This window comes from Notamacropus eugenii, chromosome 4 (assembly GCF_028372415.1).
Source record: "Notamacropus eugenii isolate mMacEug1 chromosome 4, mMacEug1.pri_v2, whole genome shotgun sequence".
In the NCBI taxonomy this organism is placed as follows: domain Eukaryota; kingdom Metazoa; phylum Chordata; class Mammalia; order Diprotodontia; family Macropodidae; genus Notamacropus; species Notamacropus eugenii.
This window is the reverse complement of record NC_092875.1, coordinates 316,626,327-316,640,533: the sequence shown is the minus strand read 5'-3', so window position 1 is coordinate 316,640,533 and position 14,207 is coordinate 316,626,327. Positions and strand designations below refer to the sequence as shown.

General features: G+C 37.0%; 1 protein-coding gene across 3 annotated transcripts in view; it reads right to left on the bottom strand.

Moving 5' to 3' along the window:
• Window positions 1–14,207, bottom strand: part of RALYL (RALY RNA binding protein like) — an 800,002-nt gene that overhangs the window by 455,630 nt on the left and 330,165 nt on the right. The window lies entirely within an intron of this gene.

Genomic DNA, 14,207 nt, shown 5'->3' with positions numbered 1-14,207 from the left:
ATGTGAAGAGTAGAGAGGAACTGATTCTTCAAATATTTAAGGAAGCTCTCAAAACAAATTTTTTCAAGCATTTGCCCTAATTCATTATTGCCACATTCCTACTGTATTCATGGATAAGTATGCTAATGATGTCCTATTCCTAATGGGCCAAAGAACTGACAAAATAACTAAAGGTTACCTTATAAGTAAAAGTATGGTCTGCTACTAGGCATCTAGGCGGCACAGTGGATAGAATACAGATACCTTGTTCTCCACAGAACCTGGTAGCAGAATGATTTGAATTCAATTCCTACTCAGATACTTATTAGGTGTGTGACTCTGGTCCAGGCATTTAACCTCTCTGCCTCAATTTCCTCATCTGTAACAAGGGCATAATAGTCCTGCCTCACAGATGAGTTACATTTGTTAATATATGTAAAGAACTTTGCAAACCTTAAAGGAATACATAAATATTTTTATTATGTCACTTCATTCTACTCACACATAATAGGACCACTCTTAAGACCCCATAATGCAACATAAAGACCAGGCTCCCATTCCATACCTTGGAGGACCTAAATGCTTCTATACTTAGAATGTCTGTTATTTGAGGGAGTTGAACTCTAATGTTGAGATGAACTATCAACAGAATCTGTCAGTATCTCATTGTGAGAATTAGAGCCAGCCTGATCTTCTCATTCTGTCACGGTTTAAGAATCACTGGATTATACTGTATTTTTCATGATGACACTTTTTATGGAATATAGGAAGATGATAAACTTCTGTTGTTCACTAGGGGAAGAAGAAGGATCCTAAATTACCATGTCAAGTTCAGCTCCTTCCTCTTACTGTAAAAAGGCTAAACTATAGTGGTGGCATGAAAAACAAACAGGTAAAAAATGTGATCAACAAATTTTAAAATAAAATTAAATATCTAAATCAATTTTTAGTTTATTTCCCCCATTAAGTTATCTTATAAAAATTAAGGGCTTATATGATTCTGAAAGCTATAATGTTACTTTATTTTTCCAGAAGAATGAGACAAAATTTGTCTCATAAGAGTATGTAAATGATAAATACATTTTGGAATAAAAAAGTGATTTTTTTTGCATGATGGAAAGACTGAATATATCTCATTACTTTTGATCCAAACAAAAAATGCACACACTCTATTCTAAAAAATCTTTGTTGAGGATACAGTGACTATCAGCAAGGAAGATCAGTTTAGTCGATTCATCTGTAGTCTTGTGTACACTTCTTTGATTAGCTTAATCATTTGTTTGAATTTTTCCTTCATTTACATTTCCTTCATTATAGTCATTAATGCCTGCCATTAAACAAAAATATGTTTGAAATTCACTAGTATAATAAAAGTTCATAGTCTTATACATAACAATAGAGAAAGAACCTACATCTGTATTTTCATAGAGTAATATTTTTGATCAAGGCCAAGGGCCTTAACTGAAGCTAACATATGATTATAGTACAAAGTGATATTAATAACAAAAGTTTTAATTCATTAATTAACTTATGGCATCTATATTCCTGGTGGTACTCTTTGTTTTTTTCAGAAAAAATATAATTAACATGAACTAAAAGTCAAAGAAGCTGGCTTTTTCAATTCTGTTCATTTGTATATAGGGGAGAAGGGAGGGAGAAGAGAAGGTTGCTTTTTTTCTCCTAAATTTAGAAATTAAGGTAGTGAATAAGAGATGATGATGGTGATGATAATGACAAAGATGGTGATGATACAGCAGCTGCTGTTCCTGGATAGTGTTATAATAAACTAACTTTAGACTAAAAAAGACCTGGATACAAGTCCTGTCATTGATATATACTAGCTGTGTGACTCAGCAATTCAAAGCACTCAATTCTCCAAGGCAACTACTAATACTATAAATGAGACAAAAGTTGCTGATCTACATCAGCACTGGGAGTTTCCACAGGCAGAACTTCCAGGCAAACAACAAAGGAACAAATAAATAAGCAGAAATATATTAGCCTCAGAACCTAATGACTATCTACGACATTGTTTCTATGGGAAAATGTACTATGTGCTCCAAAAAACTGTCATAAATGTACTTTTAGAAATATCTGATCAGTGGGGAACCTCCAAAAATGATTTGGTAATATTCCGAAGATTTCATTTTTTGTTTATTTACTAAATAATATACCACTAGTCATCATGGAGTGGGAAAAACAGATAAAATGAATCAAAGGGATTATTAATTTGAGTATTTTGCCCACTAACTGATCTGCTGTAGGACCTGAAAGGCAGAAGCTGTTCTCTCATGATTCAGCTTCCCAGTGCTATGTTTGGAAGTGTCCACCTATGATTCAGGCAAAGTCTGGGGTGGGAGTGGAAGGGTGAGAGTGATCAGTGGTGGTGTGGTGGTGGGGGAGGGGAATAGAGGCAACATCCAAAACCAAATACCCTAAATCTCTCTTAGTCTTTCACTATAACTGATCCATAGGGTCTGTCTGACTAATTCCCCTGTAACTGATGCTGCACAGTAGGAAGGTAAAACTTTTGAGATGAGAATCTTGTTTCTACAACAGCTCACTGTGGTTATAACCTTACTTTATAAAATGGATATACTTCCGAAAAACTGAGATTAAACAATTTTAATAAAGAGAACTATGTTTCAGAATTATTAAGAAATCTTACTGTTTAATGGAGCTATACAATAAATGTGTTTATAAAATTAAAAATGGCTTCTTTTTACAGTTGATGTGTTTTGTAAGTTGGGGTTTTTTCAAAGCAGGGAACAATTACATAATATAAATTATCGTATAATATAATAGGACTCAAGGTGATAAAGCACAATAGTAATAAGAGCTGGAAAGCATAATGAGATAATAAACGAAAAGTACTTTGAAAACTTTAAGACACTATATTTTTATTATGGTTGTTATGGAAGAATGAGAGTATTTCATATCTTTCCTAACTTCACATCTAGCACAATCTGCTTGATAGACCACTTTGTGGATACTATATTCAGTCTGAGGCAGTATATTTTAGAAAGTAATCACATTGTCAGCCTGGAAGGTATCAGCCAAAAACAAGTAAGATGGCTAGAAAACTGAAGACCTTGATATATGTGAATCAGCTGAAGGAAATGGAGGTGCTTAGCTAAGTATTTTCAAGAATATTGTCATGCTTGGGATTTTAACAAAAGGGTAAACTGAGGCAGATCTCTAAACAATATAACATTTATTACCAGACCCCTGCTGCCTGTCAATAAATGGTGCAGTGGCTTGCCTCCATTACTGCCAAAGACCCCAAGCAAGAGGACAGTTCCCCTTTTAAAGGGTTTGGGGAATACAGAACAAAGAACAGAATAAGGTGAATGACATCATGATTGGTTACTGAGCTGAGGTGCACTGAAAAATACGATAAGCTGGAAGCTTCGTAATGAGGGCTAGCAATGATTCCCACTTCTTCTCTCGTGAAACCAAGAAGTGTTGTTTGTTCGAGACCAGGTGCAAGATAGTGACCCAGACTTTTGGATGTCAAACCAGACACCTTTGAGGGACAGCTTGGTAGAATAAAGACTTTAGACCCAAATTCCTTTTCTGTTCACACACATTTCCCAAGGAGAACAAAATTTCTTGAGGAAAAAATAGATGGATTTTAAAATTTAACCCATTACAGACCAGCTGAACGCTGAAGTAAGTTCAGCAGCAAAGAACTGTGACTTGAGCTTGTTGGCGTTGTGTCGTACTTGTCCTTCATTCTCAGAAAGGGCTATGACATCAGGAAGATGATGACATAGCTTGTAGTTGACTTTTATTTGAGTGAGGAAGGGCCGTGCATGAGGAGAAAGTGATAACTTGAGCAATAACAAGACAAAAGCAGTTATCAGACAAATTCAATTACTTGTAAATAGGATCAACAAGAAAATGATACAGGATCAATTCTAATCTTCTCCATATGAAAGGCTGTCCTAGGGAAGAGTGATAAAACTTTTCGTTTTGGGCTCAGAGGGCAAAACTAGGAACAATAACTGGAAGGTACAGAGGTATTGATTTAGGGATGATAGACAGAAAAATTTCCTACATGATTACAGTTTTCAAAAAACTTGGTAGGTGGTTAGTTCCCCCTCACTAGCACTGTTCAGGCAGTTTCTATTAGATCTGTAACAGAGGGGAGTCCTATTCTGGAATGGGTTTGACTCTGTGGCCTTGGAAGTCCTCAGAGATACTGTGATTCCATGGAATGAAGAAAGAAGAAGGCATTCATCAGATGCTGCAACCAAAGGTAAGCAGGAGTAGTGATGTTTAAAAACATCTGAGAGCAAACATCACTCTACTACTGCTAAATGGAGGTGAGAAAAATCCCTTGAGGAAAAATAAGCAAAAACCCCTTCATGTACTCTGCTCTTGGAGCAGTTACAGTAGTTTTTCTACAACAAAAAGTACTTTCTGATTACTCTGTTGTTTATATTTAATCATTTCAGTCATACCTTACTCTTCCTGATCCCATCTGGGGTTTTCTTGGTAAAGACGCAGGAGTGGTTTGCCATTTCCTTCTGCAGCTTATTTTACAGATGAGGAAACTGAGGAAAACAGGGTTGTGGCTAGGCAGGGTCACACAGCTAGTTAAGTAACTGTTGCAAGATTTAAATTCAGGTCTTCCTGACTCCAGGCCTCACACTCTATCCACTTTACCACCTAGTTGCCCCTCTGCTTACTCTGATGATGAATTATTGGGGGTTGGAGGGAAAGGCTCTTTTCCTGATAGTTATTAAGAAGCAGGTTTGCACAATGGATAGAGAGCTGAATTCAGAGTCATGAAGATACACGTTCAAATTCTGCTTCTAACACGTAAGGTCAATGACTGGGATAAGTAACTTAATCTACCAGTGCCCCAGACAACTCTCTGAAACTATAAAATTCCTAATCTGCACCGACAGAGAGAGTTTCCTTACCATGAGTTCCCACAATTTGGTTCTAAAAAAATTTTGAGTAATGTAGCCTAAGCAATGATACCATTTATAATGAGAGATTTTGCAGTAATGTAGGACAAAAGCTTATTTTAAAATTTTTATTTTTAATTTATGGGATAAAACAACCATTTCCATAACATGGCATAATAAAAAAGATGATTGCACATGAAACTGTCAATCTTTTGTGCAGAACTTGGTATTACTTTCAAATATACAGTCCAAGTATTATGGCTACCATTAGACACAAATAAGTGTGCGTGTATATATATATGTGTATATATTTGTAAAATTACTCTATACATACTTTTTCAGTTTTTTCTCTAGATGCAGATAATGACTTTCTTCATATGTCCTATATATTTAATTTGGGTATTTATAATGGTCAAAATAACTTCTACACTCAAAGTTGTTCTTAAAACAATACTGCTATTACTGTATACAAAGGCTTATTTTTGTTAAAAGGGTGTTAAAATAATTTCACAGAATAATAATTCCTGTAAGGCAGGGACTGACTCATTTTTGCATTTGTATTTCAAACTTTTATTCTTTGATTTATAAAAAATGTGGAACATTCCATACAATTGTGCTATCTGTACAATCTAATGGGGAAAGGCAATACATAAGAAAAAACCGAAAGAGGAGAGAGCACCGGGGGCATGATTGCAGAGATGAAACCAAGTGAAATAGCTGGTAGGAAATGAAGAAATAGGAGGAAATTTTGAGCCCTCTACAAGGGAAGTTTGGGGAGGACTGTTTACCCCACTCTCTAGTCTTCCAATCAGAGGGGAGAAATAACTGAGGATACTGGAGAGTGTTGAGTACCAAAATATCACCCCTCCCCCCCCCAAAAAAAACCCAAAACCTGGTATTAACTCTTGCACAAGTACACACAGTATCAGTGGGAAGAGTGAGCACAGACTTAGAGTACATTGATAGTGAGTTACATACATGAAATAATATGTGACCAATGCAACTTATATACCCCTACAGCTAGTGACACAGATATTTTCTTTCATATGTTCTCATGCTGCTTTCCCTGTATATGGGATAGCCTCTCTGTTGGTCAGGTCACCCTCAGTTGTGTTCCTTGAGCTTGTTCCTCTCTATAGTTCTCTTAACTGCTTGGCCTAGTCCATTTTTATTATGATATTCCAGTAAGTGCCTTTGTTTTCACCTAATTGTATCTACTGGCTGTATTAAAGGCAATTATGCCAATGAAGACTTGAGAGATATAGTTTCAAGAGTGTGAACTCACAAGTTTCTCTGGCACTTAAGGCAGTGGTCTTCTTCTGAGTGACCTAATCCTCTAGTGGGAATGAGAGTGGAGGGGTATAGTTGAAGGGGTGCCATAAAGGTATATAAACTATAGTGTTCTCCTTGAAGCCTTATGCAAACATCCATTATAACTCCCAAGAGCTAGAAGTTAACAAAATATCAATTGGTAATTATCAACTAGTTAATAATGGCAAGCATTTACGTTCTGATGAATATTAGATATGGTTGGATTACACTCTAGCCATCCCCATACTGTCTCCTTATCTTTACCTCTTAGCTTATGGCTTACTTGGATTCTTTCAAGCCCCAGCCTAAATTCTACTTTTTACAGTAAATCTATAGATTAAAGAGATTAAGCATCCCTGGTCATACTGCTAATGTGTCAAAGGCTACAACTGAACTTGTCTTTCCTAACTCCAAATATATCACCCTTTCTTCTTTGCCATGTTTTCTAAGATATATTAACATGCAATCTTTTTATCGCTCAATGTTAGTTCCAGTTAGTACAATAGGTAAGGGTACGCACTATGTTTGAATTAGGTGGCTAACAGGGTTGGATTTTAAATGAGCCAATCTCTCTTATTTGAAAACTGATGACATTCCCCTAATCACTGTTAGATTTGGTATAGAGCTTATGGCATGATTTTTGTCTCTAATCTTCAGGGAAGCAGACTACAAATGTGCTAATACATGGAAAGGTAATTTTTGTTGAACTCCATTTTCAACAGAAATCAGAAAAAGAGTTAGAAAATAATCACAGATTTACTGCTCTCTTCTCTTGCTTCTGCCAGGACAGGTTCCATCTTGTTTTGTCAGTCTTCTAAGTCCAGGCAAGGCCATATCTCAAACTTTTCCTCTCTTGCCAGGCGACATTTATCTTGCTTTTCTTATCCTACCACTCATTGACCTTTAATTTCTCAAACTTACACCCTCTTTGCTCACTAAACCTCCGCTTATTTTCATTCTCATGTTTGGATTTTGGAACTAGAAGGATCTATCAGTTAGATACTAGTGATCCTTAGGAAAGGTATTAATTGCAATAAAATAAAATTTTCTTTGCAGGAAAGCTTGTACATCTATATATTTAGAGTTTTTGCTAGAATTCATTGTCTCTTCATGTATTAAATTTTAAATAAATTTTTAAAAATAATTTATTATCTAGAATGTGCCAGTTATTAACTAGGTAGTGAGAATACAAAGACAAAACAAAAATCAAAACCCTATTACATTTGTTACTTCCTGGGGCCTACCATATTTGCACACTTCTGATATGCGTGTTTTTCTCTTAAATTAAAAATTTTTATTTTTGAAAATTTTAGACAAATACTATAACTTACATAGATATGAAAAGAAAAAGAAACATTATAAACTTAAATTTAAAATAGGAAAAGAAAAAACGTCATGCGCACAGCAGAACATAAGAGTATTCAAAATATATAATAATAATTTATCGTTTCAAGGAAGTCTATGTATTAAATACTGTGCATTAAGTTGAAAGATGTCTATATTTTCTTTGCTTCCTTGTACGTTTTCTTCTCTTCTCTGCTGTACACTTTTTTATTTTGTTCTTTTCTCACCCTTCCTCCCCTGAAGCCACCATCCCAAGCCTACAAGTGAGCATGGATATATTTACATATAGGTATTAATATATACATTTACTTTTATACATATATACACACACACCCCCATATATATATATATATATATATATATATATATATATGAACATATACTTTCTCTAAGAGATTCTACTCTTAATCTTGTTTTTATGCTTGTGCATATTTCTTTTTTCCTATCTCTTCTAACTCCTCTATTTTACTTCTACCTTGTCTTCCTATTACTTAACCTATCCCCACTCCAGCAATCCCTCTTTTATCTTCCCATTCTCCTAAATCTAAACTCCCTTTTATATACCCCTTGGACCTATTCTGTCCCCTTCCCCTCTAAAGCTCCCTTCTATATGCTCCCATTCACCTAAATCTAAACACCCTTCTATAACCCCGGTTTAACCTATTCCCTCCCCCTCCCCTCTCTCTATCCCCTTCAAAATGGTAGGGAAAGATCCTCAGGGTTCCTGGGTAAAAGAGAAACAAAGTACTTAAATCCACTCTATGCTAGGTGTGTGGGGACTTGTTGTTCAGTCTGTGAGCTCCAGAATGAATTGGGTTTGGGGCTTGATCTTTCAGCAAGAGAGGCAACCAGTAAACCCAGAAGTAGAAAAAAAGGCAGCTGGCAGTATAGGAATGCAATGAAATGCTATTGTGCAATAAGAAATGATGAACAGGCAGATTGCAGGAAAAAAAAACAAAAACCTGGAAAGACTTGTATAAACTCATGCAAAGTGAAAGGAGCAGAACCAGGTAAACTTTGTACACAGTATCAACTATGAATGACTCAGCTCTTCCAAGTGACACAATGATGCAGGATAAGTACAAAGGACTCACAAAGAAAAATGCTATCCAGAGCTGGGATCCACAATTTGGAACTCAAAATCTTGTAAAAATGCATGATAAAACATACCTTGATCTATAACTGGGAAAAAATAAAATATGATTAAAAATAATTTTAATAAAATAAAATGAATATGTAACCATCAAAATAAAATAAAATAAAACAAACCATGGAGATATTAAGCACTGGAGCACTTTTGGGCCTTCTTCCTCCCCCAAGTCTGATGCATACTCTAAGGCCTCTGACTTTTTTTATTATTAAAGAGGCCATCCCTTGAGCAACTACTTAAAGAAGCCTATTCATTGAATGGGTGTATCTCACTAAAAGTGAGAATATGATAAGACCTTAGGCCAAAAGGGCCAGGGTCTCACATTGCATCTGGGGCCATCTCCAGCCAACCTGATGAATATCAGCCCACTGGATCCAGATGCCTCAGGAGAAGAAAGTGAGGTTGGTGACCTTGTACAGCCCTCCCTCACTCAAATCAAAGTCAGCTGTGAGTCATATCATCATCTTGATGTCACAATCCTCTTCGAGAACAAAGGGCAAGCACAACCCTATTCCCTTAGAATTTTATTTCTTTTTTAAATTTAGAAGACTTTTATACTCTTCTAGATGTATATGTATTTTCTCCCCTTAAACCCATTTCCAATAAAAGTAGGTTTCCAGAACTAACAGCCTACCTTCCCCATCTAGTTTCCCTGTCTTGGTTCTTCCTCTTGCACCTCATTTGTATAAGATAATTATTCTTTTTGCAGTTCTTGAATGGTTTTACTTTTTAAAGTCATACCATACTCAAGTCTACCCCAGCCTTTCTTATAAGCAAATTAAATACAAGTAACAATCTTAGACATGGGTTTTACATTTTCCATACATAAAAGGCAAACATTCTATGCTTATTTAGTACCTTGTAATTGGTCATTGGTATGTATCTTATATTTCTCTTGGCTCTCATATGTCAAACCTTCTATTGAGTTCAGGGTTGTTGTTTTTTTTTAACAGAGTCCTGAAAGTCTGACCAAATGTCCATTTATTTCCATTTAAAATTATGCTTAGCTTTGCTGTGTAGGATGTTCTCCTGCCTGAGGGCCAGGTATTTTGCTCTTTGATCTAAGATGTTCCAAACCTGCAGTCTTTTACTGACACTAATGCTAGGTCTTGTGTGATTCTAGTTGTGGTACCATAATATGTAAATTTGTTGTTGTTGTTGTTGCTCATGATATTTTGCCCTTGATCTGTGAGTTTTCCTTGTAGCATCTCTTTCAGGTGGAAATCAGTGGATTTTTTTCTGTTTCTACTTTCTCCTCTTGTTCCAATGCTTCAGGGCAATTTTCTTTAGCTATTTATTGTATTATTGTATCAAGATATTTTTTAGATCTGAACTTTCAGGTAATCCAATTATTCTTATGTTTTTTCTTCTTGATCTGTTCTCTAGAACCATTGTTTTTCTATGAGATGTTTCATATTCTTTATATTTATGCATTCTTTATATGTATCTATATCTATAGATATAGATATATATATATATATATTTAATTTCTTCATCTCTTACAACTTCACTGACTTCCCCTTGCCAATTCTGATTTTTAAGGACACTGAATCGAAGGAGATCTTGGGGCAGAGCCAAAATGGCAGAGTAGAAAGACACACATATGCTGGCTCTCCCCACACAGCCCATAAAATACTTGTAGAGAGGGACTCTCAACAAATTCTGGAGCAGCAGAAATGGGGAAGAACAGAGTGGAGTCCAGCCCAAGATGACCTGAAAGGCCCAGGGGAAACATCTGTTGCACCAGGCATGGAGCAGAGCCCAGCCCAGCCTTGACTGCGCCATGTACTCACAACTCTGGGAGGAGGATGCCTGGGGGGGGGGGGGGGGGATCTTCAGTCACAGTAGCAGCAGTTTGCCGATCCCTCAACTCACAGGTGCCAAAGGTCAGTGACAGGGTTTTTTCAGCTGACTGGGAAGGGAGAAGGGCCTTCCCATAGGTCCGACCTTTGGCAGCCGCCTCAGAGGACACAATAGGCAGGTGGCAGCAGTTCCCACAGCAGCCCCTACAGCAGCCTACATCCATTGTTGTATTGTAAAACCCCTGGGGGTACTGAGGAGCTGATTCTTACCTCAGCCCTGTATAGAGCCCCTGCTCCCACCTAATTCCTGAGGGATCTGAGCAGCTGATCTTTATCTCACACTGAATGGTGGCTTTGCTCATGCTATTTATCTGAATCTCAGACCCCAGTGCTGGCTTGGTGGAACTGGAGGCCAGGTAGCTGTGCAGAAGAAACTGCTAAGATTCTGGGCACAAAAATCTCTGGAGGAGTCCCAGACCAGTGTACACACTTGATTGTGCCACCTTGGAGGAACTGAGATCTTACAGATTCCCCAGAGTATACCCAACTCTTGACAAAGGACCCAAAATCAAGTAACTGGTTGGGAAAATGCCCAAAAAAGGGGGAAAAAATAAGACTATAGAAGGTTATCTTTTTGGTGAGCAGGTGTCTTCTTCTATCCTTTCAGATAAGGAAGAACAATGCTTACCATCAGGGAAAGACATAAAAGTCAAGGCTTCTGTATCCCAAACATCCAAAATAGATATTCAATGGGCTCAGGCCATGGAAGAGCTCAAAAAGGATTTTGAAAATCAAGTAAGAGAGGTGGAGGAAAAATTGGGAAGAGAAATGAGAGAGATGCAAGAAAATCATGAAAAGCAGGTCAACACCTTGCTAAAGGAGACTCAAAAAAATGCTGAAGAAAATAACACCTTTAAAAATAGGCTAACTCAACTGGCAAAAGAAGTTCAAAAAGCAATGAGGAGAAGAATGATTTAAAAAGCAGAATTAGCCAAATGGAAAAGGAGGTTCAAAAGCTCACTGAAAAAAATAGTTCTTTCAAAATTACAATGGAACAGATGGAGGCTAATGACTTTATGAGAAACCAAGAAATCACAAAACAAAACCAAAAGAATGAAAAAATGGAAGATAATGTGAAATATCTCATTGGAAAAACAACTGACCTGGAAAATAGATCCAGGAGAGACAATTTAAAAATTATGGGACTACCTAAAAGCCATGATCAAAAAAAGAGCCTAGACATCATCTTTCATGAAATTATCAAGGAAAACTGCCCTGATATTCTAGAAGCAGGGGGCAAAATAAATATTGAAAGAATCCATCAATCCCCTCCTGAAAGAGATCTAAAAAAAAGAAACTCCTAGGAACACTGTGGCCAAATTCCAGAGTTCCCAAGTCAAGGAGAAAATATTGCAAGCAGCTAGAAAGAAACAATTCAAGTATTGTGGAAATACAATCAGGATAACACAAGATCTAGCAGCTTCTACATTAAGGGATCGAAGGGTGTGGAATAGGATATTTCAGAAGTCAAAGGAACTAGGACTAAAACCAAGAATCACCTACCCATCAAAACTGAGTTTTCAAGGGAAAAAATGGTCTTTCAGTGAAATCAAGGACTTTCAAGCATTCTTGATGAAAAAACCAGAGATGAAAAGAAAATTTGACTTTCAAACACAAGAATGAAGAGAAGCATGAAAAGGTGAACAGCAAAGAGAAGTCATAAGGGACTTACTAAAGTTGAACTGTTTACATTCTTACATGGAAAGACAATATTTGTAACTCTTGAAACTTTTTTCAGTATCTGGGTAGTTGGTGGGATTTCACACACACACACACACACAGAGCACAGGGTGAATTGAATAGGATGGGATCATATCTTAAAAAAAATGAAATTAATGGGTGAGAGAGAAATATATTGGGAGGAGAAAGGGAGAAATGGAATGGGGCAAATTATCTCTCATAAAAGAGGCAAGTAAAAGACTTTTCAGTGGAGGGAAAAAGTGGGGAGGTGAGAGAAAAAACATGAAGCTTACTCTCATCACATTCGACTAAAGGAAGGAATAAAATGCACACTCATTTTGGTATGAAAACCTATCTTACAAAACAAGAAAGTGGGGGAGAAGGGGATAAGCGGATTGGGGGAGATGATGGAAGGGAGGGCAATGGGAGGGGGGAGCAATTAGAAGTCAACACTCTTGGGGAGGGACAGGGTCAAAAGAGAGAGCAGAATAAATGGGGGGCAGGATAGGATGGAGGGAAATATAGTTAGTCTTACACAACATGACTATTATGGAGGTCATTTGCAAGACTACATAGATATGTCCTATATTGAATTGTTTGTCTTCCCAAAGGGGATGGGTGGGGAGGGAGGGAGGAAGAGAAGTTGGAACTCAAAGTTTTAGGAACAACTGTTGAGTATTGTTCTTGCATACAACTAGGAAATAAAAAATACAGGTTACGGGGTATAGAAATTTATCTTGCCCTACCAGACAAAAGAGAAGATGGGGATAAGGGAAGGGAGGGATGTTAAAAGGGAGGGCAGATGGGTGATAGGGGTAATTAGAATGATTGGCGTTTGGGGGTGGGGGAGAGGAGAAATGGGGAGAAAATTTGGAACTCAAAATTTTGTGGAAATGAATGTTGAAAACTTAAATAAATAAATAAATAGAAGAAAAAAAGGAGATCTTCATGTGCATTAAAAGAATTCAGTTCACAAAGTCATATATACATAGTTTTCCATGGACACATCTATTACATAAAGTAATAACTAATTCAGAAGGTTGCTGTAAGAATCAAATGAGCTAAAGTACTTGAAAGCTCTTTGGGATGGTAAAGGGTTATACAAATTTAATGCACTGTTATTAGTATAAAGTAAGGTGCAGTCTGCTGTGTGGTCTAGTTTGTGTTGGAGTTAGGAAATCTAACTTCTAATACAGTTCTACCATCACCTGGGCAAGTCATAAAACTTCTTTCCTAGTTTTATGTGCAAAAAAAAGCTGTTACCTGCCCTTATTCTCCTTAAAGGATTTCTAAGGCTAATAAAATAAGAAATGAAAATGCTTTTGAAATAAACACTACTATCAAGTGCTAAAAAAAAAAAAGACTGAATCTCGTTTTCTAATTGGTTGACTTTTTTGTCAAAATCTTCTTGATTTTCTTATATTCTTATTTTTCTTCTTAATCTTTCCTCAGTCTCTTTCATTTGATTTTTAAAATCTTTTTCAAGTCCTTCAGTGAATTCTTTGTGGGCAGGTGAACATTTGACACTAGTCTTTGGATTAGAAGAGGGTTTCTTTGATTCAGTATACTCCTCTGAAGATGAACCCCACTCTTCTCTATTCTCATAGTAGGTCCTTTGTCTGTGCATTTTTCTTTGTAATAATTTAGTTTTTATAATTACCTCTAGTCATAGGGTATTGGGCATGGTGCATCTGACCTCTGATCCTCTTCAATTCTTCCCTGTGACTTTGAACTCAAACCAAGACTGCCAGTGTCCTGCAAGTGCCGACAGCTGCAACGTCCTGACCCACTGCTTCTGCACTCCCCAGGTATGTGCTGGTTCCTTTTTGCTCTACCACTTTCATTGGCACAGCTGGGTCTGATGTTTATTGTCAGCACAGTTTCCTAGATCTTCGCCAGGTCTGGGAAGGGAAGGTTTGAGTGAGAGGGATGGTTAAACATTCCTGTGGCCAGGCCCAGGGC